The sequence below is a fragment of the Carassius gibelio genome, chromosome A12 (assembly GCF_023724105.1).
Source record: "Carassius gibelio isolate Cgi1373 ecotype wild population from Czech Republic chromosome A12, carGib1.2-hapl.c, whole genome shotgun sequence".
Lineage (NCBI taxonomy): Eukaryota > Metazoa > Chordata > Actinopteri > Cypriniformes > Cyprinidae > Carassius > Carassius gibelio.
Genome location: NC_068382.1, coordinates 8126185 through 8141676, shown reverse-complemented (window position 1 = coordinate 8141676; position 15492 = coordinate 8126185). Strand labels below are relative to the sequence as shown.

Sequence of the window (15492 nt, the reverse complement as noted above, 5' to 3'; positions counted from 1 at the left end):
AGACTTTGTTTTAGTTTTTTCAGTGTCACATATGAGTGGTTGTCTTCTGACACTTCATCAGTCAATGTCATTAGAACTGGAATGTTCAGAGTTCACCTAGACACACATTAGATGGACCTCTGTCATCATACTGTCACCTGGAAATGATAGTTACCTAATTAATTAGAGAAAAATGTTTTGCAGTAATCATTTGATTGTGCACACAAAACAATTGTAAAAGAACATGGGCAAAGTTCTGAAGAAAACAGAGAAGAGGAAATAAAAAAGGCTGTTTAGCATTCTAAACATTCTTCATAATGTCCGAAACACCAGCTGACTGAGAGATCCCTGTGTGTGAGATTCTCCGATAAAACTAAACCGAAAGAAAGAAATGGAAGATGAAAATCTATGAAAGTTTTTGTACCGTAATTACATCTATGCAAATGCATATGTGACCCTGGACCATAAAATCAGTCTTAAGTGTAAGTTTTCGAAATTGAGAGTTGAAAGCTGATGATAAAAATGCTTTCCATTGATGTGGGGTTTGTTAGGATAGGACAATATTTGACAATCTGAAGGAATGTTTTGTTTTGTTTTGTTTTTTTACATAAAGGTCAGCTCAAATCAGCCGAGTCAGAAGAGACAGTGGAGGGAGAGTTTTGATGCACTTGTTCTCCAACAACAGCACTGAGACATGCTGTATGATTTCTTAAAAATGTTTGCCATTTACTCCTGTTTATTTAATTCTAATACTGTTTCTCTTCTCCAAAACACTCAGTTTTTGTCCATACAATGAAAGCCAGTGGGTCAAAAACAACCTTCCTACCCTGACATTTTGAACATAGCTTCTTTTGTATTTCATAAAGAAAGAAAGTTTTATACCTTTGTAAAGACATAGGGGTGAGTGATTAAATCCTTTTAACAGATAAATAGTTACATAAAATATCATAATTACTTGTGTAATTATAAGCATTTGATATTTTGATTATAGAGTTACAGTGTTATTTTAGTATTATTTGATTTTAGTGACATCGATATAAATATTTTGGTAATATTTTGAATTTGATTCTATTGTTGTATTTTATGTTTTCGCTTTAATTTTATTTAAAGCTTTAGTGATTGTTGTGCATGTTTTTATCACTTTTACTAGAAATTAGGTTTTTATTCTTTCTATCATCTTATGTAGTTACTTATTTAAGTACTTCACATTAAATTAAAAATAAGAAATGTTGTCATGTAGCTGAAAAGTAGATTGTTAATATATATTTCTTTATTTCAGCAAACAAATATTTAGTGTCAGGAAACAAAAGTTATGTAAAACTAATTTAATGAAACTAACCCTGTTATGGTCATTATATTGTTATCATTATGCTATTTTTTATTTTAAAATGTTATAACTTGTATTGTTATGTCCAAAACGTTACTTTTTATGCTCTGCTTACATAGAGTGTACTTTACTCTGTGCCATTTGATATGTACAGTAGATGAGTTTCTTCTCCAAAAAAAAAAAACAGATTTGGAGAAATGTAGCTCACCAATGGATTCTCTGCAGTGAATGGATGCCGTCAGAATGAGAGTCCAAACAACTATCAAAACAGGATCACAATAATCCACAAGTAAACCACACCACTCCAGTCCATCAATTGAATCACTTTATTGGCTTTGGCACGCCATAATAACGCCTTAATAATTTGTGTGTATATATATATATATATATATATATATATATATATATATATATATATATGTATATATATGTATATATATATGTATGTACATATATATATATATATATATATATATATATATATATATATGTACATATATATATATATATATATATATATATATATATATATATATATATATATATATATATATATATATATATATATATATAAGTTAATATAGTAAAGAAATGCATGCAATGTAGAAAATAAAATGAATATTTAACAATAAAAAAAGTTTAAGTTATAAATGATCAGTAAATTCATTTATCATATGGAATTAATAAAAAATTATATACTTTATATTGCACTTTTAAACACTTTTTACCACAAAAACAGGAATACATCAGAGGATTAGGGTGCACTCAAAAAAATGACTCTTTGGCTGAACATGATTCTATCATGGACAGTGGTTCCACATGTTTGTACCATGTTATTTGGACATGAATAAATCAAGTTATAAGGACTTGTCTACCTTTAGTTGAGTTTACTCAGTTTGCTTTAGTTCATCCTACATGAAATATCTGAGTAGAGATAATATGTTTACATCATGTAGAACCACTGTCCATGCAAGTTTAGCCAAAGTGTTATAAAAACATTAGCAAGTAAGATATAACTTTTCTTTACACATGATGTTAATTGTTTGCAGTTTAAGGATGTAACTATGTGTACATCATACACTAGCACTTTCATTAAAGTTGCTTTTTTTTAAATTAAGTATTTTAGACGTTCTTTCAACCAGGTCCTCAACCCAACCACAAGCTCCACACTTCACCACAATGGTAACTCGCACAAAATACACCAATATAAAGTCTTTTAAAATGCCCACATAATAGAGCATTATACATGAAAAAGTCTCCTTATTATCACATTTTATTAAAAACTGCATAAAATAACACTTTATTTCAACATTTTCTCTCCCCATATCCAGTCCTGTGCAAAGCATGATGGGAAGTGTAAAACTTATTTTGAGGGACTTGATTGAAACATGTTCTTTCAAAATGAAAACTTTATGTTAAACCAACGAGAGACAGGTTTAAGTCAGTTTAACATGACACAATCATGCTGAAATGAAAAATAGCCAAAATGGCATTAATTCAACATGAATTGTTCAGGTAAAGTGAACAAAACTAAAAATTCATTTTTTTGAGTGTGATAAACTTTTGTAAAACCAAATAGGTAAATCTGACATATCGTTCACCTTCAGCATTCAGTACAACATTTCACATGGCAAAGCTACTACTGCCCTCAAATAAGTGAACTTATGCTAAAACCTCAAGCAGCTCAAACACTTCTCAAAACAGTGTATATAAATCAAAGTTAAGCACTCTTCTATAAAAGCGTAATCAAACACTTCAAACAAATGTTTAAGACCTTCAGTGCACAACCTGAAAGACATTCAAAGTTTTGTTTGAAACAGAAAAAAAGCTGAGAACGAGGAACAATATAGAGCTCTTTCCACAATGATATTAATTCTTAACAACACTAAACCAGATAAAATTGGACATTAACGACACTTATGATTTTTCTTTTTTTACATAGTCTGTAACATGAAATACTGTTAAACAATCACATATAACATTTTTAGAATCTTAATCTTACATTTTGTAGAACAGTTTTACAAAGGTAGGATGCAGTACAGGAGTACGACACAGAAGAGGGGAAGTGAGTTATTAGGCCAGTAGTTTTGGTACATACCTGTGATGTCTCAATCCTGCCATTGATGGGCTGAATACCCCTATACATATTGATTATTAGGGGAGAGTTGGTCGACTTGTTGATGTAAAAAGCTGTAGTGAAGAGGTCAATGTATTTGGTTTCCATATCTAATTGTATCAATGTTATTTTTAATCATTTTCATTTTCAATGCATTTTTTTCAAATTTAGAATCAGCATAAATTTGTTAATTGTGAAAATTAGTGACATTTGCAAGATAAGACGTTAAGGTCTTCCAGCTCTGTGGTTTCCCTGTGTCATTAGAGGGCTGTGGGTGATTACAATTAAAACACTATAAATATACATAATAATTTCTCCAGATATTATAAATATCAGAGATGGAAACGTGACATACCTCAACAAAAACACCAAAGCTGCCAGAACTGTATCATTGGATACACTGCCATTGTGTTCAGCCTTATTCACAATATGCAAATAAGACCTTTCATCACACACACACGCACACACACACACACACACACACACACACACACACACACACATATATATATATATATATATATATATATATATATATATATATATATATATATATATATATATATATATATATATATATATATATATATATAAATCCTCTATAGGTATCGTTTTCCATTCAAACTATGTTCAGATCCAGGTGTGACTCTGTCATTACCTCTGTGCAGATGAAACTGCATACTGGCACACAAACTTTGCACATCAGCTTCTTCCATATGCATTTTGTTGTCATGAAGTGAAAATTAGAGATCTAATGTTGGCCAATAACCAGCTGCGCATAGTCACAGCATCATCTTTTCTAGATTTTGGCCAAATGTAGGATGCCAAAAAAAAAAAAAAAAAAGACAAAATCTATTAACATTTTAAAGACATCAAAGTATTTTTAAGATATTTAAAAATGTTTGCTGCATTGTTAAAAAATGAAAAGAAAAAAACACTTGTATAAGATTACATTTTGAGAGTGAAAAAAAAAAAAGTCTCTGCTCACGTCCCATTTTATGAGCCCTATTACATTCGGAAATAATGAAGGTATTAAATGCCTGTAATCTAAAGCAAAATGTTTACAAACATTGTAAAAACTATTATTAGTTTCTCTCCAAAACACATCCTCTAAAGTTTCAACCCATTCTCACTCTAAAGGCGTCAAAAACCGAAGCATGGTCGTGCCCCTAGCGTCAGTTTTATGACACCAAATGTGCCTCTCTCAGCGTCGAAATATCGACGCACTACAACGTTCATTGCTTTCAGTGGGAAACTTTTGGCATCAGAATTTCGACGTGAGGGCATGAGATGTTTATCGCTATGAAATCACGTTAAAGAAGTCTCATTCAGCACACATCGCGATACTTGCTATCAGTTCCAAAGTTTGGGTGAGTAGTCGTAAACCGACGCACAATCAAAATGAAACTTTAATAATCACAAAATAAATACAAATCAGCGCATCAGCCCCTCACGGATGACTGATGCGCGCAAATAAAAAGCAAACATAAAATAAATCCTAGGGCTGGTCCTCTCTCGCCCTTCACTGTCGTCGCTCCAGTTTTATATTCTTCCATCTCCTATGTGGGACTCGAGACCAGCGGTGGGTCGCAGGTGTCGCTGATTTCCCAATCATTCCGCCGGCCTCACTCCTTGTCCCCACGTCCCTCAGCCCCGCCCCACTCGCCACAACAGTAAACGGGACATTTACCATGTATTTACCACAGTAACTGTAGTTTTACTATGGTATATTAGCAATCAATACAACAATACAATAATCACCAAACCAGCTATGTTTTTATCACTGTAATGTTAGTGTTTTTATGTGCTTTTGTATGACAGATATCACAGTAATCATATGTTCTGTACCATGCTTTTAATACCTTTTAATGTAAATTCCCAAAAAAATAGAAAAAATTATAAATAAATAAATAATAAAAATGTATTTTTTTTTCATCTTGCAGTTCATTCATATCCGTTTATATCTAAATATTTTGTTCACAGATCATTATTAACATTCTGTATATAATTCAATTCAATTTTCTCTCCCTTTTTTATAATTATTATTTTTTTTTTTACTTATGTGTTTACAGAGATTTTTAATATCTAATTATCAATATTGACATGCTGTACATTGGACAGCTTTCCGTGACCTCTTGTGAGATCTCTGCAAAATGTCTGACGATTTATTCCAAAACATGATGTATGATGGGATACACTAAGCGTTGTAAAGCGCTCCGGAGCAGTATTGGAGAGGTTTAGTGTGTGTTAAGGATGCTGTGCCTTGGCATTATTAAGACCGGGGACAGTCTTGTGTGCACACTGTCACGTACACACACTCTCAAGTGGCCAAGACTGCAAGTGTGGTTATCTGGACAAGGTCAAAGTCTTAAAAATGTACCCTAAACACAGTCGCACATCACAGTCTTAATAATTCAGTTAAACACTTGTAATGATATTGTACAAGAACAGCACTGTCTCATCTGACACTATCAAAAAAATTAATATGCCTATAGCTTGCTATTAATTACTTGCTTTCAATAATGGATGCATTTAACATTTAATTATACAGCATCTTTACAGAGGCTGCTTTTATGGTCTAAACAAAACCCAGTGTAATGTATAAGATGAATGTAATTTAATATTATTTCCTTCCTTTCTGTCTTACAGGATTGTTTGCAGATAACACTGTAGTTCTCCATCATGCACAAGGACTCACCTCTTTAACTCTTTATCCCCCAAACACACAGAAATCAGTTCCTGAATCAGTGATTAGACTTTGCAGTGGTTTGATTTTTGCAGAAGATGTAACTTTGTTTTAATTATATGGTAGCAGGTGTTTGTTTTCCTGAACACTTTCTCTGTCTTCCATTGTTCGGTCAATCAGTGTTTATTTGATGCTGTGCTGATAGCGTTTTATAGATATTGCACACTTGATTTGCATGTCTTCATTGTATTATTTTGTGAGTTTGAAACATTTACATTGTGTTGTATAACATTGTGGTCAATTCAATTTTTAAGAAAATGGATCTTTTTCCAGTTTTCTCTGAAAGACATACTGTATTTACTGGTTTGTTTTTTAATAAAATCATTTTCATTTGCATACTGAAAATAGTTAACGTTTACAACATAACTGCCTTTTTATTCTTTATGGAGGCAAAAACGAGCTTGGTGACAGAGTAATTTGGGTACGTCTTTAAATGAGTTTGACATATAAATAAATAATGGAAGATCCTTACAAAAATATGCATGTTCATTATGCTTTATTTGTTCATTCATTCATTCTGTTTTTATTCCTAGAGTTCAAATGGTAGAGAATGGTAAATCACAGAAACACAAATGTGAACAATTTTAACTTTAAAACACAATGTAATATACAATGTAAATTTTAGATTAGCACATCATTTGACTAGTAAATATATTTGTCTTTGGTCAAATAAAAAAATCTTAAAAATGTGTCTTATATTTAATGAGAGGAATCTATCTGTTGGATACAACTGCGACTGCTGGGCATGTGCACATCAATATTGCCCAATTTTTGTTAAGCTGAACAACGGAGGAAGGTGTAAACGTTAATGAAACAGAATCTAATGAGTAGCAAATTTTATCTATTGTTAACCAAATCTATCTCCCTACGAAAGACATCTGTCATAAATGGATAAGGAAGTGTGACGCCGCTGCTCAGCTTTGATGTCATTGGCTGTGAATTTTCAGGACAGTCTGTGGTTGGACTATTTTTTAACCCATATTAAACAGCGCATCATGTTAAAAAGTATGTTTTGCTGCTATCATTACATTAGTAATATATTAAGTCAACAATGAAGTGTTGCTATCTTGAGAAAAATGACATCTTTAGCGAGATCCTAACCCTAACCCTAAGCATAACTTCAATGAACTACAAAGAATAGCGCCTAGTTTTGCCTTTCCATAGATAGAACGACTTTAAAACTTTTTATTAATGAAACAAAATAAATTATTTATTTTAAGGAAAACTGGATATCTAAATATTTTCATTGTGCAAACCTCTATGATATATTCGAGAGGCAGGCTGAAATGTGGTATTTTACAGTGAGCAATATTTAAAATGCCTTTATGCCAGCTTTCCATTTATTTCTGAAAACTGAGCTCAACATTATTTTATCAGCATAGCATAAGTAATAATCCTGCCCATTTTCTCTTTGATATGTTAATTGGACTCTGATTTACAGCCATATGAAATTTACAGTTTTGGGCTCTTCTGGGGGGTGCTACTGGGCCCCTGGGGGTAGAAGGACAGTAATACCTACATACATGTATTATCCTCATCATGGACAACAAACTGAGCTGAGTTACATTTATATCTGACAGTTTTCCCAGTCCACCATTTTCTATTTTTACATCATGGCCAGTAAACCTTTTGACAGGACATTGTGAGGCCATCTGATGAAACATGGAAAAATTAAAAAGAAATGATTTAACTAATTAGCAAAAATCAGTGTAAAAATGTCCTTCTCATCCCCGTATCTTGCTCCTCAGGTGCTGGACATCAGTAATGTGCATGCTCTTGGTTTGAATACAGTACAAGATCCACGTTGATCATTCCTGCTACATTCTCAGTTATCCCTCAAGTGTTTGTAACAATAAAGCCCATGGCACCATCTTGTAATGCAAAATAATTAATCTTGTAACTCCCTTTATTTCACAAAATTTTTGCATATTTGTTACTAAAATATAAAAAATAACTTTCTGGTGTACTGATGTCCCAGATGTTATTAATCCGATCAAAAATGTTTATGTCTTAAATAAAAAATAATCCCAATAATTACTATGTAGTTTTTCCTAAGTCTAAAATAAACACATATGAGCCTACCTAGTAAAATGATGTATTTACCAAGAATCTTCAGAACACAATATTCACCATATTCATTTTGGTAAATGGACTGCATTTATATAGTGCTTTCATCAGACCACATGGCCATCCAAAGCGCTTTACAATTTGCCTCACATTCAACCATTCACACACGCATTCACACACCGACTGCGGTGTCAGCCATTCAAGGCGCCATCCAGCTCGTCAGGAGCAGCTGGGGTTAGGTGTCTTGCTCAAGGACACCTCGACACTTGGTCAGGTGGAGCCAGGGATTGAACCAACAACCTTCCGGTTTGTAGACAACCTACATGAACCACTGAGACACTGAAGCATAGACTATAAAGTTGATAAAGTAGCATCAAGACAAATACGATTCGAGGAAAATAATTATCTTCAAAAATACATTAACCTCATATATTAATCAGTTCACACAGATGAGTGATGAAATGTCCTGAAGAGTCACACAGTCCCATCCACTCAACTGTGATACAGATCATGTGATACATATAAGACATTCAGAAAATAATGATTCCTTATCATCACATCTAAACTGGTTTCATCTCCCCATCGTGTTCTTCTTCTCTCGTGTCTGGAAACAGTTTGTGGTTGATATCCAGCACTGATGTGGTGTAGCTTCTCTCAGCCAGAGGATCTCTCAGTCCTAAGATCCCAGACCTGGTCAAAGTGAAACAAACAATCCAGATGAAGTTGTTTAATGGACAGAGAGCTCAGCTTATGTTCTGCGTGATTTTAGCAGGGCGAGCAACTATGACCCTTGTAGTACTGTACACTTACCATTCTTCAAGCTGCTTTAAGACCTTTTGAGAAGCTTTTCCTTTGAAGACAATTTACCACTTCCTCTTCTTTCACTCCTTTCAAGAGCATCACTTGGTCAAAACCCCTCATTTGGCTGATGAGATCATCTGTACAAATTAAAATACTGCAATAAATATTTCATTCTGCAAGAATTAAGAAAAAGTTAAAGAGGCAAAGGACTTGCTCATGAGACTGCATTAGCATGTGTAGTTCTCAGAGACTGGAGTTTTTGCCACTAGAATTGATCTAATGTTGCAGTAAATGTGTCTTTTTTCCTCTAGAATCTTTCTCCAAAGTTCCTGACTTCTCTCACAAATGTGTTTTAGTCAGTGCAGTGTAAGGCCTTGCTTCAAACCAATCAACTATCAATTCAGAATTTATAACACAACATTTACAAAATAATGTCAATTGGTATTTTTATCAACCAAACCAATTTCATGACACATGACACTGCTTTTAAAACAGGTGGTGTGGGTTTAAAAACATAAGATTAAAAATGTCCAGTCACACTTTGCTAAAATGCTGTAATTGTAAAAATATAAAAAAAATCAAGGCTGACATGAACAGTTCTGTGAGAGATCATCATAAAATGTTGTATAACACAGCATTGCTTCAACAGACACATACCAGAGGACTTCTGTTCGTTGGAGCACAAGATGACATCTTCATTCCTCATACTGAGCAAATAATTTCCTTGGTCTTCCTTCTCTTCTGTGAAACAAGATAATCTCTACTTACTCTGTGTGCAATTAATATTGCTCATTAAACATTTATTTAAGTTAATTTAAAATAAGATTCAGACCAGAGCATTTGATGAGTAAATTTTGATTCAAAAATATTTAAAAAAAAATGTACCTGGGAAGAGCTGATCATGGCAAGATTCGCTGAGACTCAGTAATAGCTCTTTTAGTTTTTAGGAAGGTATGTGAGGGTTGGCTCTTAAAAGAGCTGTTGAGCTCGATATTGTAGACCTGAAAAATAAGAACAGCATTATCTGAAAACAATCCTGTAAGACAGAAAGGAAGGAAATATTATTAATTACGTGCAACTTGTACATTACACTGGGTTTTGTTTAGACCATAAAAGCAGCCTCTGTGAAGATGCTGTATAATTAAATGTTAAATGCATCCATTATTGAAAAAGTAATTAAGAGCAAGCTATAGGCATATGAATTATTTTGATAGTGTCAGATGAGACAGTTCTGGGCTTGTACAATACATAGAAGTGTTAAACTGAATTATTAAGACTGTGATGTGCGACTGTGTTTAGGGTACATTTTTAAGACTTTGACCTTGTCCAGATAACCACACTTGCAGTCTTGGCCACTTGAGAGTGTGTGTACGTGACAGTGTGCACACAAGACTGTCCCCGGTCTTAATAATGCCAAAGCACAGCATCCTTAACACACACTAAACCTCTCCAATACTGCTCCGGAGCGCTTCACAACGCTTAGTGTATCCCATCATACATCATGTTTTGGAATAAATCATCAGACTTTTTGCCGAGATCTCACAAGAGGTCAAGGAAAGCTGTCCAATGTACAGTATGAGAAATATTGATAATTAGATATTAAAAATCTCTGTAAACACATAAGTGTCCCATAAGGCAGTGGCTCCCAATCCTGGTCCTGGAGAATCCCAACACTGCACATTTGAGATGTCTCCCTGATCAAACACACCTGATTCAACTCATCGGCTCATCAGTGAAGACTCCAAGACCTCAAAAGTGGAGAAGGGTCTGGCTGCAGACAATGGGCGAGTGGAGCTCCACTCTCAAACCGGAAATATGTCACCTCCACTTGAAAACATCAAGATGGCGTCGCCGGGAGTACTTCAAACTTAAACTCAGGTAATTTTATCTCAGCATCGCTAAAATGGTGAACTGACGCTGTTGTAACGTGCAGTGTAAGAAAAACTTACAGGGCTTACGTGAAATTACTCACAAAAGGATTAATAAACACTATAGATTTATATCGCGAGCAATGTTGATGTCTGGCCACTGATCTATAAATCATAAATACACCATATATAGTCCTGTATAGATCAATGTGTCTGTCCAATGGTTTTTTATTAAGTAATCAAGTTCAGTTACAAACCTTTACGCCACATTTCAACAACTGAACACATATTATTAGTGTTGATACAGCCAAACAGAAAGAAAAAAGATGGGGGGGAAAACAAATAACAATAAACACGCCATAAGATAAAACAGAATAAATAAGGGAAATAACAAGAAGGATGAGGGTCTTATTCTAACAACAAAAACAAGTTCAAAGCATACAAGAGTTTCTGGCCGTTCCTGTCCATCCTGTAATGAAGAGACTTTGCAAATATCTTTAGTTCATTCTTCCATCTGCTAAAGTGAGGTTTAACCTTTAAAAATTTAGATCTATGAATCTAGTATTTGCACAAAGTAATTAAGTTATTTATCAAAAAAAGTCTAGGATCTTTTCATTCAACAATACTCCAACCTTAACTGAGAACACAGTCAAAGGGTGTATTGATTTCTGTTTGGAATAAACCAGTTTTGAAATTCCAGCCAAAAAGTCTGTACAGATTCACATTGGAAAAACATATGATCTACAGTTTCAATATCTTTCTCACAGAACCTGCATGAATTGTTCTCCCAATTAAATCTTTCTTGTAGGAAGTGATTAGATGGATAAATGTCCTTTAGTATTTTAAATGTTACTTCTTTGGCTTTAGGAAGAACTGGATAAGTAAAATAACACTTCCTTATTTTCTTTGCCTCTTCTTCACTAAATTCTTGAAGAACATACTTTCTTTTCAGTTAACTGGGGAAGTACAGTTTGGATAATACATTTCTGATAAACTTATTTGTTAATTGTTTGCTCTTTAAATTTTTACCTTTAGTACATGATGGATAGCATAGATGTAACTTAGTTTTTGGTGGCTTGTGGTAAAATAACGTAGTGAATAATGAAAGTACACGATCGTTTTGTATGTGTATTCCTTTAGCATTTGTTGTATAATTTTAAAAAGGTCATATGAGGAGGTTGTTTTCATATTAAATTTTTCATTCACTTCCAGGGATAGGATTGGCATAGAAGATGCAGCACTCTTTACATTTAAATATATGTTGCCACCCTAGAAGTCAAAGTCTTTTTACATGTGACATTAACATTTATTTTGTTCTATTTTGTTGTTCTGTTATTCTATTGTTTGACTTTTTTTGTTTCAGATCAAATGTATATCAAGTGTTATCCATCCTCATAACACCTCCACAAATAGAGACTGGAACTTCTGAGCACCAACACCTTGTCTGCTATGGGACTGTCATAGGTGAATGATGCAGTACTATTCTGTGTTGAATTTACCTAACGTCAGCACACAGACTTAGTATTGTTCCAGTTTTGCTGTGCTCATGTCTTCTTTGTGTCCCCAGCCCAGAAATCAGATGCATCAGAACAACAAAGCACAACTGTGGTGGCCCAGGCACCTTCAGCAACAAGTAAATTGCTTTAACATTAATGATGATGAAATGTCAGTATTGTAATTAAACTTGACCCATCTGACGTAATTGTTCATGCCAGAGATTTAACATCGTTGTCAGTCAGGAGCATATTTAACAGGAGGCACACTTCAGCTGGCTTGATAGTAACTTCAGTGTTACTGAACTTCCTCTTGTTTTTTTGTGGCTATAACAGTTAGGCTAAGTAATCTCACTCTCTTCCATTTCCTTTACAGGAAACTTTTTTTTTTGTTTTTTTTTTATACTGAACAGGAGCAGTGAAGATATTTAAAGAGACACTATCACTATCTAAAGTACAGAAAGCCGTACATCATCTCTAGGTGCAGTCACCTACAGTGCAGCCAGCTTCACAAAGACTGTGGGGCTGGTCACCAGGAAAATGGACAACAGGGAGTGCTTTTGGGGTTTTACTCCTCAGATGACCACCCTGGCAACTGTAGTTGGGATTGCTTCACAGACGATGGAGGTCTTGAAGAGTAAAGTGTGCGTGTGTTTTTACTGTAACAATTATGGTCACTTGCATTTCATGTGTTTTCAATGTAGTGTAAGATATGTTAATTATTATTATTACTCAAAAACCATTAAAACTTCTAAATTGTGGAAGTTATTCTTCATTATTTTACTGTGGTTATTTTGTATATGTTGTTATTTTGATTAAAATACAAAATTCAACACACAAAATTCTGGTTGAGGTATTATTTTAATAATTTATTTAATATTTCATTTATTTTTCACTGCTAAATATTAAAAACAAGGTTTACTTTCTAAAATGTATGGAATGTTACATTGGCAGTTGTACATTGGTAAAACAAACATGAACAAATGGATGTCTGTAGTGCAAATTGCTGTGCCAATTATTTTTTTTAAAAATGCTGTCGTGTCATAAACCGTAAAAGATTAGTATATTATTATTTTTAATATTTCTGCTAGGTAAAAATAACAAAGATAAAAGTAAAGAACATATTAACATTACGTACAAAGAGGTGACATAACTTGCAAAGCACCCTTTATACATGTATATAACAAGTAATACAAAACGAAAGTTTGGTGGAGGTGACATTTTCAAATGGAGCTCCACTCGCCCACATGGAAGTGACGTAATTCTACGTGGCCCGGTCCAATATGGCGGCGGCGTCGCTAGTGGAGGTGATGTAATTCTACGGAAAGTGTGGCCCGGTCCAACATGGCGGCGGCGTCGCTAGTGGAGGTGACGTATTTCCGCTCTTGAGTGGAGCTCCACTCGCCCATATGTCTGCAGCCAGACCCTCTTGCAAAAGTGTGTTTGTCGCATAAGAGAGACACCAAAACCTTGCAGTGTTGGGGTTCTCCAGGACCTGGATTGGGAACCACAGTCATCAGGTCATGAAAAGGTCGACACACACTTGTGGTCATCATGCTCACTTGAACACTAGGCCAAATACAGGAAAGACATCAAATAAGTAATCAAGTTGTCAAGTGCAAAGATGGCAAGTGTGGGTATTTGGACAGTGCAACAGTTTAAGAAACAACAAATGCTGTACAAATTATAACAGCAGGAATATTTGATAAAAGGGACAAACTATCACAGACTTACTGCTGCAAATATCTGCCTCCGCAGATTTCGGTCTTCTCCATTTCTGAAGGAATACCTCTCCCGAAACACCACTGGGCTGACTGCCTTTATGTCTTTTCAGCTAAAAATACAAATAAAATAAAAAAAGGGAGAGAAAATAAAATTGAATTATATACAGAATGTTAATAATGATCTGTGAGCATAATATCTAGATATTAACGGATATGAATGAACTGCAAGATGAAAAAATATTTTTTTATTATTATTTATTTATTTTAAATTTGTTTTATTTTGGGGGATTTACATTAAAAAGGTATTAAAAGCATGGTACAGATCATATGATTACTGTGATATATGTGATATAAAAGCACATAAAAACACTAACATTACAGTGATACAAACATAGCTGGTTTGGTGATTATTGTATTGTTGTATTGATTACTAATATACCATGGTAAAACTACAGTTACTGTTGTAAAAACATGGTAAATGTCCCGTTTACGTTGTTTTAACTTCACTTTTCATTTATTACTATTGTAATTGCCGTGAATACCATGATTTTACCACAAATACAACTTACGTCATTGAACCTGAAATTAATATAAAACTGTCATGACTTAGGTCTGTGTTGCTATATTTTTGTCTTGTTGTCTGTGTGTCTAGTCTCAGAACACATGGGTTTTGTTTTGACAGCTCATGTGTTCTGCTGTCAGTGTTTCTTCCCCCTCCCACTCATTACCCTTAATTCCCTGTGTTCCGTCACACCTGTAGCCACTCCTTCCTCATTAGCTCTCCTCTATTTTAGTTCCTCTCGTGCTCTGTCTTTTGTCAGACCGTTGTGATTGTTTTGTGCTTCGAGTGTGATTGTTTCAACCTGTCTGCCTAGTCCTGCCTTGTCGTGTTTTTGGATTTGTGTTCTTTCCCCGGGTACTGCTCTTGTCAGTCTAGACTGGTTCTGCCTCCGGTCCCTGCCTCACCTCTCTTTTGGATCTTCTGAGACCTGACCCCCAGCTCCTCTCTGCACTCTGTCCTTTCCTTCAGGGATTTTGGTGTGACTTGACGCTGCGTCCCCCAACGACGCTCTGGTGGATGAGATCTGACGTTGCGTCACAGAAGACGCTTGGACTGGTCCCCGCTGAGAGGTTTCCTTTGCTCTGCTCTGAGGAGTAGCCATTCTTCTGTTTTTCCTGTTTGCCCAGTGTGGGCTAATAAACTCTGTTACCTGCATCTGAGTCCCGCGTATCCCTGACAGAACGGTCTGACCACGATGGATTCAGCAGGTGCAGACCAAGTAAGAGTCGCAGTCAGTCAACAAGGCATTCTTCTGGGACAGCATTCCAGCCAGTTGACCACCACCTCAAGGGAGGTTGAGGGCCTCACAG

At 34.8% G+C, this 15492-nt stretch overlaps 1 long non-coding RNA gene across 1 annotated transcript; it reads left to right on the top strand.

Annotated features, from left to right (window-relative positions):
* The first annotated feature begins 10837 nt into the window (after positions 1 to 10837).
* LOC128025051 (uncharacterized) lies at positions 10838 to 13042 on the top strand. Its single transcript, XR_008186089.1, has 4 exons — positions 10838 to 10914; positions 12268 to 12368; positions 12472 to 12537; positions 12811 to 13042. It is a non-coding gene; the product is annotated as an uncharacterized LOC128025051 (long non-coding RNA).
* Positions 13043 to 15492: the final 2450 nt, after the last annotated feature.